This window comes from Myotis yumanensis, unplaced genomic scaffold (genome assembly GCF_028538775.1).
Source record: "Myotis yumanensis isolate MYYU_CA2020_CCGP unplaced genomic scaffold, mMyoYum1.0.hap1 SCAF_1, whole genome shotgun sequence".
Taxonomy (NCBI): domain Eukaryota; kingdom Metazoa; phylum Chordata; class Mammalia; order Chiroptera; family Vespertilionidae; genus Myotis; species Myotis yumanensis.
This window is the reverse complement of record NW_027223752.1, coordinates 2,772,619-2,782,141: the sequence shown is the minus strand read 5'-3', so window position 1 is coordinate 2,782,141 and position 9,523 is coordinate 2,772,619.

Here is a 9,523-nt window from a genome sequence, read left to right as displayed (position 1 = left end):
CATAAGACACTGGGGGGTATGGGAGGCCAGGGGATTGTCAAGGGCGGGGGGAAAAAAGGAGACATATGTAATACTATTTGTAATACTGTAAGCAATAAAACAATTAAAAAATAATACTAGAAAAATAAATAAATAAATAAATAAAAATTAATGTATTTTTTATTATCATATACTGTGTTTTTGTCCCTCAAATGAATTTTATTGTTTCTTCAAGGTTCTTCACATACATACACCTTAAGAGATATCAAATAGACTTAACATGTTCTCAAAAAATTGGGGTTGGTACGCAGAAGAATTTTGAGTTAGAGAATTTGCTGGTTTTGGCACCCACTCACAAAAAGGTTGCCCACCCGTGGCCTATGGTTATTTCTAGGATGTTTATGGTTTCCTTACTTACATTGAAGTTTTTTAACCATTGTGAGTTTACTCCTGTATGTGGTGTATGTTAGTGAATTGTTTCATTTTTTTGCACGTTTATCTGTTCAATATTCCCAATAATATTTATTGAAGAGTCTGTTTTGACTCCATTGTATGCTCTTGCCTCCTTTGTCAAATATTAATAGAGTGTAATGGCTTGGGTAGATATCTGGGTTCTCTGTTCTGTTCCATTGATGTATTTGCCTGTTCTTGTGCCAGTACCAGGCTGTTTTCATTACTATGGCTTTGCAGTATAATTTGATATCTGGTATTATGATCCCTCCACCTTTGTTCTTTTTTCTCAAGATTGCTATGGCTAATTGAGGTGTTTTTTGGTTCCATATCAATTTTTGGAATATTTTTTGTAGATCTGTGAAATATGTTGTTGCTATTTTAATAGAGATTACATTGAATCTGTAGAGTGCTTTGGATAATATGGACGTTTTAATGATGTTAATTCTACCAAATTCATGATCACGGTATATTTTTCCACTTGTTTATATCTTCCTCTATCTCTTTATTCAAAATCCTGTATTTTTCTGAGGACAATATTTTACCTGCTTGGTTAAGTTGATTCTTAAGTATTATAATGTTTTGATGCAATGGTAAATGGGATTGTTGGTTTGGTTTCCGTTTCTGAGAATTCATTATTGGTGCATAAAAGTACTATTGAATTTTGGGTGTTAATTTCAAATCCTGATACATTGATGAATTCTTTCCTTAAATCTAGTAGTTTATTGGTCGAGTCCTTTGGGTTTTCTCTGTACAGTATCATGTTGGTGAGGAGAGTCCCCATCACTGCCCACATGTCCTCTGCCATCAGCAGTGCTACCCCCTCCTCTGGGGTCTGCAGTGAGAAAGCGGGAAATTAGAGCCTCAGAGAAAGAGCAGGAGCCTTCCCTGGAGGCAGCTGAGAGCTTGAGAGGAAATCCCTGTGCCCAACAGGAAGGCCCTTCCCTTCCCACCTCCTTCTGCCCCTGCTCCTGGGGCTGCTCTCTGTGCTGTGGGTCCTGCGCACCCCCTGGCGTCCTGGACGCTCCCTGCAGCCCAGACCTGCTGCCTGCCTCAGGGAGGTTAGTGTCTGGGCTCACACTGACTTCCCCTCACTGTGTCTCTTGCACAGTAATACACGGCCGTGTCCTCGGCTCTCATGCTGTTCAGTGTTAAGTAAACTTGGCTCTTGGACGTGTCCCTGGTGATGCTGAGGCGGGATTTCAGTGTTGGGTTGTAGTATGTACTTCCACCACCCCACATAACCCCGACCCACTCCAGCCCCCTTCCTGAAGCCTGGCGTATCCAGTGTACACCATAGCTCGTCAGAGAGAATCCAGAGACAGTGCAGGTGAGGGAGAGGGTCTGCGAGGGCTTCACCAGTCCTGGGCCCGACTCCTGCAGCTGCACCTGGGACAGGACACCTGGGGACAAGGAGAACAGTCCTGTCAGTCACCTGCAGTCACAGACATCCCAGGACCCCTGTATGACCCCTGAGACCCTCACCTCGAGGGGCTGTTAGCAGGCATAGGAGAAGACCCAGCAGCCTCATCTTCTTCTAGACCACAGCTCTGCCTTCCCAGAGACCTCAGTCCTGTGTGAGTAGAGAGCTGTGAGCCTGCTCAGCCCAGGAGAGGATGTACCCTGGAGCTTGAACAGATATTTGCATGTGGGTCAGCCTTTTCCTAATAAGTAGAGGGACTGAGGTTGGTATTCACTTTGATATGAGTAACTACTACCAAAGCAGAAGAAAAGGGAGACCCTTGATTCCTGATGTTGGAAACTTTTTATTGTGTTACTAGAGGCCCAGTGCACTAATTCATGCAGCAGTGTGGTCCTTTGGCCTGGCTTGTGGGTTTGGGCCAAAACCAGCAGTCCGACATCCCCCAAGGGGTCCCGGATTGTGAGAGGGTGCAGGCCAGGCCGAGAAACTCCGCCAGTGCACAATCGGGGCTGGGAGAGACGTGAGAGGTTGGCCAGCCAGGGAGGTACTGTGAGTGGGTTCCAAGGCAAGTAGGGAACATCTCTCTCAGTTCATATAGGCCGGACCCCAGCAGCAAGCTAACCTTCTAGTTAGAGCATCTGCCCCCTGGTGGTCATTGCACTTCATAGCTAGCGGTTGATCATTACCACATTACACTTAGATTGCTTGATTGAACAGCCAACCAGTGGTCCAGACACTTAGCACATTAAGCTTTTATTATATAGGATAATACACTGTGAAACTCTTCCCTTATGCAAGCCCATTGCATATTGCACAGACCCCGACCTAATCACTCAGAGATTATCATGTTTTAACCTGGAGAAAAGATTAGAAATAAAAGCAGTGATTATGCATGTGAACCATTGAGAATCTCTCATATTTTAAATGATATGGAAGCCTGTTAAGAGACCTGATTTTTCAGTCTAGTGTTATCAGTTATGTTAAGTTCAGAGTGAGGGAAATTGGAGAATTCCTTGCATACATTTTCTCACAGGAAAGGACAACGTCGTTAATGTGTAATCCACATATTCTCCCATCAGGCACAGAATTCAGAAAGATAGTCTCTTGCTAAGCTTGTCATTAAGTTAACTATGGAATATTTGATGGGGCAAATGTATTTTTTTTATTAAAGTTCAGTTCATCACTATTTTCTTTGACGGGTGCTGTTTGAGTGATTTTACAAAGAATTTCGCAGAAAATCCTGGGCCTCCACTGCCCTCGTGGATTGGCTTCAGCAGCCTCAGGGACTGGAGCAGGTTCTGGTACCAGAGGGGAACGCTGCTGGGAAACTACCCATAAATGTGGATGTGACTGTGGAACTGGGTGAGTGGAGGACGCAGGACTTGATTTGAGTCACATGACAGAAATATGCCTGATGCTCATGGACAGAGAGTTACTGGACATGTGGGTTTAAAGCCTCCTCCAGTGAAGGCCCAGAAGGAAGTGCAGGGCATGAGAGAGACAGCTCGTGTCATCCTAGGAAATACCTGAATAACAATGAGCAGGAGTTGATTGAGGTAGAAACGATAAAGATCATGCAGGCAGGGATCAAGAGAAATAAGGAACCTGTCACTGCAAACTGGTGGGAAGGAGACCCCTGTTTCCTACATGCACCTTCGCACAGTGTCTCTGTTCGAGAAGATGACACCTTCCCAGGTCCAGGGAATTGAGACTTGGACACCTTTGGGGTTATTATTCACATGGTCTCTTCCTGAGTCACCTGAGCCACAATATTTGCTGGGATCCCATTTATGAAATCTCCCAACACTTGGAAGGAGGAGTGGGCACCCTCACTGGAGAAGCCATGGTGATGGTGTGTCTGTATGAGGAGCCTTCATTTCAGTGGAACAGTGCCCAGTCTCTGTCCATCATCAGCATCATCAGCCTCATTTGCTTATTTATAATTGTTCTCATGTTTTGTAGACATGGTGGTTATCTGCACAAAATTATTTTTGGAGTTTCCTCAACAAACAAAAAATGGAACTCCCATTTGACCCTATGATCCCACTTCTAGGAATATATCCCAAGAAACCAGAAACACCAATCAGAAAGGATATATGCACCCATATGTTCATAGCAGCACAATTCACCATAGCTAAGATCTGGAAACAAGCCTAAGTGCCCATCAGTAGATGAATGGATTAGAAAACTGTGGTACATCTACACTATGGAATACTATGCTGCTGTAAAAAAGAAGGAACTCTTATGATTTGCATCAGCATGGATGGAACTGGAGAGCATTATGCTAAGTGAAATAAGCCAGTCAATGAAGGAAAAATACCACATGATCTCACACATTCATGGATAATAGAGACCATTATAAACTTTTGAACAATAATATATACAGAGGCAGAACTGCCTCAAACAGATTGTCAAACTGCAGCAGGAAGGCCAGGGAGGGTTGGGGGGCAGGAGGGAGGGGGGTAAGAGATCAACTGAAGGACTTGTATGCATGCATGTAAGCATAACCAATGCACATAATACACTGGGGGGTAGGGGAGGCCAGGGGATTGTCAAGGGCGGGGAAAAAAAGGACACATATGTAATACCCTTTGTAATACTTTAAGCAATAAAAAATTAAAAATATATATGTATATTTAAAAAAATAAAATAAAATAATAAAAGCAGGAGTCTCCTCTTTAGATGTCATTGGAACTTGAAATCACCAAGGTCTCACGTAAAATTTTATACAAAGCCTTCCTACTAACTGATGACCGTGGACATGGGAGAGACCCCACCCAGGACAATGGACAAGCCCCCTGTCACAGTCTATGGACATCAGTACCATCACGGTCACTACTACCATCAGTATGATCATCATTCTCTTATTTATCATTATTTTTCACATTTTCTATAGTTTTTGATTTTGTACACATGTAATGACCTCATTTTCACAAGTTTGCTGAATTTTTATAATCTATATATATAAAAGGCCAATATGCAAAGTGTCCGCTCTGGAGTTTGAACTGGAGATCAGGAGTTCAATAGCCATCACTGTGCTCACACACCTTCCTCAGCGCATGCAGCCTCGCGGCCACGTTCTCAAAGGTTTTCTGTTCTGCTCTTTCTCCTCCTTGGAGGCCCCGTGTCTGAACCCACCAGCGCTGCCCTCTGGGAGCAGTGCAACATGGGTCATGGGATCCGCAGGCACCATGTCCTCACAAACCCAAACCCTCCAAAGCACTGAGACTCCTGAGGCACCTCCGCCTCACCCTCACCTCCAGGCTGGGGTCCAGCAGCAGCGGCCAGAGGCGGAGGGCGCAGGAGTCCAGGCCACCAGGTCTCCCTGGTCCAGCAGCACCAGCTGCTGCTGCACCAGCTGGGCCAGCCCCACGCACACCCACTCGGGACCTGGGCACTGGGCGCTGGAGCTTTCCCAGCAGCTCCGCCTCCTCTTGCTCAGTCCCTTTCTCTGCTGCTGCCAACTGGGCATCACAGTCCCTGGAAGGAGAACTGAGGTCTCTTGAAGCACTTGGTCCTGCTCTGGCCCATAGCAACATGAGGACCAAGAGGGGACAGCAGAGGTGTGGTGGTGGCGGCTGCCCAGCTGATGGCAGGACCTTGAGGAGGAGGTGGTTCCTGGGGCAACTCACCAGGGCCTGGGACTGCAGGGGCCACAGGGAAAGCAGTGCGCAGGCACGAGGGAGGAGGCCATTGTTTTCTCTGTAAAAGTTATTGTGTGATTGAAACCACACAAGTCCCTGAAAGCAGAATTTCTCCCTCTCCCCACCACCTTGGAAAAATAAAAGCCCTGTGCCCTCCCCTTTCCATTCTCCATCCAAGCAGGTCTTACCTGTGATCTTTCCTGTGCTTCTCAGGGGTTTCAATCAGGAGCATAATAACCATCCCACTTCCCCTTGGTGTGTGTGTGTCGTGAACATCTGTACCAGCTGCTGTGCCTCTGCTTCTGCATGGTGTCCACTCCCCTGGGTGCTGTGACCATGAGGACAAGACCAGGACTGTCAACTTGTGGGTCCTTCTTCTGCAGCTTTGGGTTCACACACATGTGGGGCCCATGGTCCAGCATTCAGGGGAGCTGCACTGTTGAGTCATTGGAGCCTCTTGTTAGATTCAGGTGACATGGGTCAGAATATTTGATGATAAAACCCATTATGGCCCAAGTGTGTATGAAAGAGACTCTCTACTTTTTGTTCACAGGAGAAAGTTCTCTCTCTTTACAGCAGAATTTCTCACTCAGAGATTCAGACGTCAGCCAAGAATCAGGATCCAGAGGTTCCCTGAAGGAAACTGTGACATGAAGAGGAAACCACACAGGAACCAGCCCAGACCTCCAACTGCACCTGCTGCTGGGATGGTCCTTGTGTTGAGGGACCCTGAGCTCCTCTGGTGGTCAGAGATCTCCCTGCAGGGAGGTTAGTGACTGGGCTCACATTGACTTCCCCTCACTGTGTATCTCCCACAGTAACACATGGCCGTGTCCTCGGTGGTCACAGAGCTCAGCTGCAGGGATAACTGGTTCTTGGATGTATGTCTGGAGATGGTGGTTCGGCTGGCCATGCTGGCCGCCTGGGAGTGTCCGCACAGGGAGCGGGGCTCCGCCGCCTAAGACTACCCGGTTTAGCAGCCCCTTAGAAGACCTGCTGAATCTAACTGTCCCTAGCTCATACACACACACACCACACATGTCCACACACTCCTCTATCACTTCCTTGAACTCTCACACTCTCTCCCTCCCTACCTTCCTGCCGGTCGCCATTTTCCTTCCTCCACCTTCCCCATTGTTTTCCTATTCCCTTTAGACTTTCTTCTCCTTCTGGATGAGGGGTTTCCTTCCCTTCATTTTGAAAATATAGACCTTGCTGTTCCCAGCTCCCTCATTCTATGGAAATGGACCTTCTACTGCTCTGCAGCCCTGTGCTTCTTCCATGGTCCCCTTAAATTCTAAAATTCCTAAAAGTTCCTAAACTTGTCATTTTCTCCCTGAAAAATTCCTCTGTCATATAGGGAACTAATACAACTTAACAAAAGGAAGACAACAACACAATTGAAAAATAGGAAAAGGGCCTAATAGGTAAGTCTCCAAAGTGGACACACAGATGGCTAGGACGTGCTCTCCTGAGGGTGGTCATGCTGATGTCAAAGGTGTGTTAACCCAGATGCACAGGAACAATGGACGGGGTGCTTAAGGCAAAGATGAGCCATTTAGTAAAGAAGTCATAGGCCTGGGTGTGCCCACCCCAGGACTGCCCAGGTAGGATGTGTGATCAGAGCCTCCTGTGAGGGTCCTGTCAGTCACTGAGTTTTGTCAGATTTACGACAGAGACCCCTTTTGTTCACAAATACAATCCCTAAAACTAGACATAGGAAAGGGCTTTCTGTGAGCTCTGTGGCTGTCTTGGGGCAAAACTAATTTACGATGGAGCAGGAAATGGTATCTTTGCTCAACTCTCCACCTGCTCCTTGTCAGGGCGCTGTGCTGGTCCTGCTTGCCCCCTATTGGTCACGGACGCTCCCTGCAGCCCAGCCCTGCTGTGTCCTCAGGGAGGTTTGTGTCTGAGCTCACACTGACTTCCCCTCACTGTGTCTCGCACAGTAATACACGGCTGTGTCCTCGGTGGTCACGGAGCTCAGCTGCAGGGAGAACTGATTCTTGGATGTGTCTCTGGAGATGGAGGTTCGGCTCTTGAGGGAGGGGCTGTAGGAAGTGTTTCCACTACTACATATGCTCGCAATCCACTCCAGCCCCTTCCCTGGGGGCTGGCGGATCCAGCTCCAGCGGTAACCACTGGTTGTGATGGAGAATCCAGAGACAGAGCAGGTGAGGGAGAGGGTCTGCGAGGGCTTCACCAGTCCTGGGCCCGACTCCTGCAGCTGCACCTGGGACAGGACACCTGGGACAGAGAGAACACAGTGAGTCCTGGGCTCAGATGCAGGGTCCCCATCTCCTCACATCTAAGCCCTGAGTCACTCACATCTGGGAGCTGACAGCAGGAAGAGAAAGAGCCACATGGGAGTCATGTCTTGCAGGTGAGGTCCTCGTCCCCCAGAAAGTATTCTCCAGGGTGAGGAGGTCCTGCATTTAAGTGGATGCCAACTGTGTGTGTGTCTGGTGGCCGTGTGTGCATTTGCATATGGGAGGTGTCTGCACATACAAAGGGCAAGAGTTGGGGGAGGTCTTGGTCTCTGGCACTTCTCCTGGAAGGAGGTACTAACTGTGCCCTCAGAGAACCAGGCCCTCCTTGGGGTCCTGGTCACCGTGCTCAGGGACCTCTCCTTCCCCACCAGGGGCTGTGCTGCAGGAGGTGGTCAGGAAGTAGGATGTGGGCACAAGCAGTGACTCCTTAGGGATAAAATCAATGTGCCTCTGCTCCCATGGATATAGATAGATATAGATTATATAGATATAGATATAGATATAGATATAGATATAGATGTAGATATAGATATAGATATACAGCTATATAGATGTAGAGATAGATGTAGATATACATCATTTAAAAATACGATTTTTTTGATTTTTAGAGAGAAAGAAAAGGGAGAGGTGTATCTCGAAACATCCGTGAGAGAGAACCATCGATTGGCTGCCTCCTGCATGACCCTCTCTGGGGATGGAGACTGCAGCTCAGTCATGTGTCCTCACCAGGAATCAAACCAGTGACTTCTTGGGTCCTGGGTCAATGCTCAACAGCTGAGCCACATGAGCCAGGCAGGCTGGACCTTCTTTTCTTTGTCCTCATCTGAGGACGTGTTCATTGATTTTTAGCTGGAAAGGAAAGGAGAGAGAAGGAAGGACTGAGAGAAACATTGACGTGAGAGAAATATTGACTAGTTGCCTCCCATATACACCCATACTGCTAATCACACCCCCAACATTTTCATTTATTCATTTAAATATATTAAAATAGATATCAGAGAGGAATGGAGAGTGAGAGAGAGAAACATCAATGACAAAAGAGAATAACTGATTGGCTGCCTCCTGCACGCCCCACACTGTGGATTTGGTGGCAACCTGGGCATGTCCCCTGACCAGGTATCGAACCATGGCCTCCTGGTTCATAGGTAGCCTCTCAACCACTGAGCCATGCTGGCTGGGGTGTACCTGCACTTTTAGGATTCATGAAGCTCCCAGTGTACCTGGGCTCTGGTCAGCGGGACATTGGAAACATTATAGGTGACCAGGACCTAGCCCTTCCCTGACTGCCCTTTGACCCCAGTGGCCACAGGCTTGTCCAACATGATGCTCTGCAGCTCACAGGCCCCTTGGAGGTTCCCTCAGCACAGGTGTGAGCTGTTGGAGGTGCTGTGAGCTCAGTGCTAAGCTGTGTCTCCATCTGACACAGGAGGGGCTGTCACGGACAGACATCACACGTGGGCACTGCACCTGGGCTCAGCAGGACGGCAGAGGGAGGGCCTGGCACTGGAGATGGCCATGAGGGGATGACATGGGGCTGCATTTAAGGCAAATCATACAAGGGCGGGAAGGAGAGGGCAGACACATCCACTCAGGACGTCCTGTGCACGCCCCAAGGGGTGAGAGTATATGCAGCGGGGACAGAGGGTGAGGATGGGGTGGTGTCTGTGGAGCAAGAGGCACAGCAGGGGTAGGTGGGACCATGTCACCTTTCAGCAGGTTCTCAGTGTTAGGTTTAATGTAAGGTTTAACCTGAGATG